The sequence below is a fragment of the Notothenia coriiceps genome, unplaced genomic scaffold, assembly GCF_000735185.1.
Source record: "Notothenia coriiceps isolate Sejong01 unplaced genomic scaffold, NC01 NC01_scaffold00037244, whole genome shotgun sequence".
Lineage (NCBI taxonomy): Eukaryota > Metazoa > Chordata > Actinopteri > Perciformes > Nototheniidae > Notothenia > Notothenia coriiceps.
In genome coordinates, this window is record NW_011369945.1 from 3,025,888 (window position 1) to 3,031,887 (window position 6,000).

Here is a 6,000-nt window from a genome sequence, read left to right on the forward strand (position 1 = left end):
TTACTGCACACACTGATGTCTAAGCAAATGTACCGCTGCGACAATAACGTCCATCATATTTTATATTATATTTCGTTATATTATCTTATATTATCTTGCCTTGTCTTGTCTCATCTTATCTTGTCTGATCTTATCTTATCATTCAGGAGGACAAGATGGTATTGAGTTGCATTGTGGAAAAGGTCTCAAATGACCCATAGGAACTAATAAGAGTCAGGATCTCCCACCCTTCGATTTAAAAACTACAAATTCCAATCTCTATCACAAGTACCCAAATCTGGGAGTGCTATATTAAATCTCAGAAAAAGGCTTATACATTTAAACCATCATTTGTGTTCAGAAAATGTGTTTATTTAGTAAACATATACACAACTGTTTAACCCTTAGATGCACGAGTGACTGGACCCTACACTCTTCCATAAGTGGGTCAAAAAGGACCCGTATTAGAATAATATGTGTTTTTATGCCATTTTTGTCCTTTTGGTTAAGAAAAATCACATATTTTGGTTCACACTAGAAATATTTTCTATTTAATTTTTCACTATTTATAATTTTAGATATTTGTTTTACATTTAAAAAAAAAAGTTTTTTCCATAGGATTCCATAGAAATGCATGCGGGTCATTTTGACCCACTTATGGAAGCTTAGGGTAGTAATACAAAAACTACAATTTCTTAAAATGTAAATTACAAATTTGAATGGCATGATATCCAAAACATGTTTTTTGAGGAATAGCTGGAATATGAAATGATAAAAAAATTTAATTACAAAGATACTTCAAGAAAACCACCTCACCGGGTCCAAAAAGACCCACTTATGCATCTAAGGGTTAAATAAATACTGCAAACTATACTTGAATAAATGACGAAATAAAGAAAAAGTTCACATTTGTGATGTGGTGACCCTGTAGTGCCAGTTAGTCAGGTCAGTTGTGCCTGCAAGCATTTCCTGCTTAGGAAACCGTTTCTGTTGCACTGAACAGGTCCGACTGCATACCTCATGAATCGTTCAAACACAGATCCTTTGTTTTGCTTTGGTAATTATTCAATTAGCTTTGTCCTAATGTAATAGTTCCTAACCAGCATCAACATTAAGTGCTACATTACACCACAGAACATTCTAAGGCAGGTGCAAAAAGAAATAACCAAAGCTGTTTTTGTTTTTGTTCATTAATTAGGATACATTGGGAGAGTTTCCAAGACCAGGCCTGAACTCTCTGTGAGTATGTGTGAGTAACATCAACAATGTTGCTCTACTTCCTCCCTGCAGGGGTCATGCTGATTTCACCTCTTCATGAATGACATTGTTCTTTCACTTGGAAACATTCTTGGCATGGTTCAGTGGTGGCATACAAAAAACAACAGTTTCATTTATTGTTTAGCGTGCACACTTGGGTCAGGTTCATGGAAGCAAAATGGCTGAGCTCCCTGCCACTCCCTGGCATCATGAGGATGCTGTCCTCCGAGCATGTTTTACAGGTTTCTTCACCTTCTTGAATATAAAGGAACAATGTCTTGTCTTGCGTCACACCTCACCTTTAAGGTAGACCCATGAAGACCACAGGCTGAAACGTGACAATAACATTTCAGCTTCAAATCAAGGGCAAGTAGAAATGCTGGCTCTGTCATCGGCGTTAAAATTGACACTTTTGATGCCGTGGTGGAGAGGAGGATTCTGAACAAACTGTTATCCATCATGGATAACCCCACCCACCCCCTCCACCAGCAGCAGCTGGACAAGCAAGAAATGAAAGGGGGTTTTATGTTGTCGTTGCTGTGGGCCAATTTAATCGACCTTCTTTAGGGGCCCTTTCTGGTCCGGGGCCCCAATCAGTTGCGCCCCTGCATGTAACATTGATATCTAATTTAATATGCCCTTCAATAGTGTTCTATTTGTCAGATTTGTCAGATCTTCTATTATGAGATGTTTATATTGTATAATTGTTTAATTGCATATTCTAATATTTTGTATTTCTAATTTTACTTTGTTTTACATGCTGCTGCAAAAACATTTCCAAATTTGGGATCAATAAAGGATATTTTATCTTATCTTATGTAGGCTACTATGATCACATTTGGACATAAACATCATTTTTTGAAAGTCATATTTTTGCTTTGTATCTTATCATTTATCCTATTCAACAAATAAGTCTGATGGAAGAGGTGGAAGGAGTACTCAGATATTTTACTTAAGTAAAAGAAAAATACTCTGTTACAAGTAAAAGTCCTGCATTCAAATATGTACTTGGAAAAAAAAGTAAAAATGTTTTTGCATCAAAATATCCGTAAAGTACAAAAAGTACTCATTTTCCAGTATGGCCCATATCAGATTTAAAAACATTGCATTTTTGGATTATAATTATTGATGGTTTAATCAGAATCAGATTTACCAAGTCGGTTTACACACATGAGGAATTTGCTTTGGTATATGTAGTGGATACAAAGACACAGAAGAAAATGCAGCAAAACAAAATTAAATTAAAATAGGACCATTTTGACAGCTATTTAGAAAAACTATTTTAAGACTATTATAAAAAAAATAACAACATTTAAATATGACGAATACGGTATACTGTATTTAAAGTGGAGAGCTGTGCTGATTTAAAAGAGGTAGTGCAACATGTTGTTCAGGATTTATAATTTTAAAAAAGAACAAGATATTGTTCACATGATGTGCCTTAATGTAATGCATAATGTTTTTCTGGGGTGGTTGAAAGTCAGTGTCAGTGGGGGGGCCGAGCCTTGTTGATGAGGCCGGTAGAGGAAGAAACTGTTCGGGTGGTGAGAGGTTTTGGTCCTGGTGGAGCACAGCCTCCTGCCAGAGGGGAGAACAGTTTGTGTCCAGGGTGGGAGGGGTTGCCCACTATCTTCCCTGCCCACCTCAGGGTCCTGGGGGCAGGCCGGATGCGTGCAGGCTGTGGTGAGATTGCATACTTCCTGAAGTCCACAACCATCTCCATTGTCTTGAGAGCATTGAGCTCCAGGTGGTTGTTCCTGCACCAGGTTACCAGATGGTACATCTCCCACCTAGGCAGACTCGCCCCCACCAGAGATGAGTCCGATGAGGGAGCCTAGGCTCATAGTATATTATATTATTATTATTATTATTATTATTATTATTATTATTATTATTATTATTATTATTATTTATATTATTATTATTATTATATAGTATTAATGTCAATGTTGCACTTGGTAAAGTGGTAGATGGATTATTTAAATTATGGATATACTCCTAGTAGTTTAACCTAATACATAAGATTAATACGTGTGATTTAATATTCTGTATTGATTAATCCATACTGCAATAGCTCGTTTACTAAACATTTCTCCAAAATGTTTACCCTGAGTAAATGTACTGAGTTACACTCCCCACTGTGTCACTTAGTTGTATAATGTCGACATACTACCTAATATTATACATGATAATGGCCAGCCCTCTCGACAGCATCTTTTATTTGGAAATTGGAACAAGGAAGTTGTGTCCCATGCGCTCGCCTCGTTCCGCTGATGTGATGCAGTTAACGTTTGGGACATTTTCATAGCATACGTAGCTGCTGTCGACTAAATACCTTCATAAGATGTAAACAAACCGTTTTGTTTATTATTTTTAAACTTTTGAACGTTCGTCTTTAATATTACTTGGACAGGTCTAAAGGAGAATTGTAACATTTTGCGTCAAGCTTATTATTGTGTTTATTAGCCAAGTGAGGCTATTACAGTCACAGGCTATTGAACCTGGCTAACAGTGCTTAGCAGTGGAGGTGCCCTGGTCAAGCCTCTTTTCGGAACTGAGATAAATATAGTCCAGCGGCTTTGAGGCAATGTCGTTTGTATCCTGAAATAAGTACAGGTAGACATGGTTGGTGACGTATGTAAGCAGAGCTAAGTTAGTACCGTAAACGTTAAAAGCACCAGCTGACTTGCAGAGATGAACCGCGCCAGCTCGGAGGAGTGCTCGTAGGCGTAGCTGTCGCAGCAGCAGCTGTGGCTTGATCGTACATCATCTACAATGAGATCCAGCATGATAAAGCCAAGATGTGCTGAGCAGGCTCTGTTGACGTGCAACGCTGTGCTGCTGTGCACGCTGGAGGTTCTGGAGGCTCCAGTGGGGTTAATTCAGTGCCTGATACTGACTCTCAAAACATCTTAGGTGTGAGCGAGAGCCATATTCCAACAGCGATAGAATGTCAACTGAAGGAACTCTCGCTGAGTAATGGTGATGAGTCATATACCAAACATGGCAACTTATAACCTGGCACGTTCTTGGTACTCCTCACCTAAATGCATTGCAGTTTCTGGACTCAAAACCACAGCTGAGAACAATTCATGTCTTTTCATCTCATGATTTCAGATTCTTATGAGGCTTGTATCCATCATCTTATATCAATTCATTTTTTGTCGTGTCCAGTCAACATAAGATGCACAATATCCTGAGTGTTGATATCTTATTAAAAGCACTGTCAAGTCCACCTAAACACTTAATATGAAACTTAACTAATCTTTAGATGGAAGAGATAAGCATGAGTTGAGATACTCTAAGCTCCAGTCTGCTGCCCTGCTGTGCATATGAACCTTTCAGCTTTACTTTCTATAGTCCAGATACTTAGATAAACATAGGTAGGTACTTTTGCTCACGCCACATTCTCACAAAGCACCTACTCCCTTGTCTTCTGTTATCCAACTATAAATTTGTATTTATCAAAATCTCATATTGATGTAGTGTGCAGTATCTTTCTAAGTAAAGGCACATTTCGTAAAGACCAACATCTAATGAAACTCATCACTTCACTGAATTACACGTATTAATGGCATCTGCAGAGATCTCTCCGCAAGTCCTTCCCAACTATTTTCCCAGCATAATACATGTAACATTATGTTCAAATATAAATCTAAACCATGATACATTTCTAATATAGACCTATCATTGTGAATACCTTCATGTATGAATGAAGCTGTAACTTTACTATAAAAATTGCTTCTACTACTGCGAATACCATAATGAAATTGCAATTAGTCAGTTATGCTACCTTAACCTCATCCCTCACTAATTATTTTACCATTGTCTACATAAACCACTCTCATAGAGGACGGAGTCCAGACTAGCAGTTTATGACAGCGGTGCATGCACGTTGTACAATGTAACCAGAGCAGCAGCACTGGAGGTGGGAAACCAGCTGGATGAGTGCTGAGCTGTGTGTATCAACTGCGCTCAGAGGTGGACGAGCTCAGGATGACTTGCAGGATATCGTCATGCAGATCATCCAGGATGTCCAAGTGATTTGAATCATCGTGTTGATGTGAAAGCTCTGACTCACATGACCTACTTATCGCTTTATAATAATAATTAGGGATGTACACCTAATCTTTCCATCGATCACACATATTTCCTCCTATACAAATCAAAACTTATACTTTAAATCACTATTTTTAAATAATTCTAAGTTTACCTACTTCTTTAATTACTTTTAATCACATTCTAAACTAAAATATACAATCAATAAAAGAACATTTATCTTATCTTATCTTAATAATATCTCATATAATAATAAATCATACATTATTTTTCCCTAAATATCATTATTAATCAAAACAACATATACAAAAAATATACTTCATATAACAATACATTTAATTAATGAAATATATCATAACACAATAAATAATTTAATTTAAACATTTTACATTATAATTATATATTTAATATATAAATACTATATATTATTTATTACAATATTATATATACTTTTTACTAAAATATTATTTTTCAAATCTCTCACATAATAATATTCATAAACTTCTTCTTATTTTAATTATCCCATTTCTTTTAAAACCTTAAATTTAATAATTTTTCAACTCCCTCTTGAAAATAGTTTTATGTCTTCTTAACATTCCTCTATCTTTTATCATTCTTAATTCATTAATCTGTAACTTATCTTAAATCTTTTCTTACCCCATCTTTATTCATCTTCATCTTTTACCCATTCTCTCATCTGCTCAT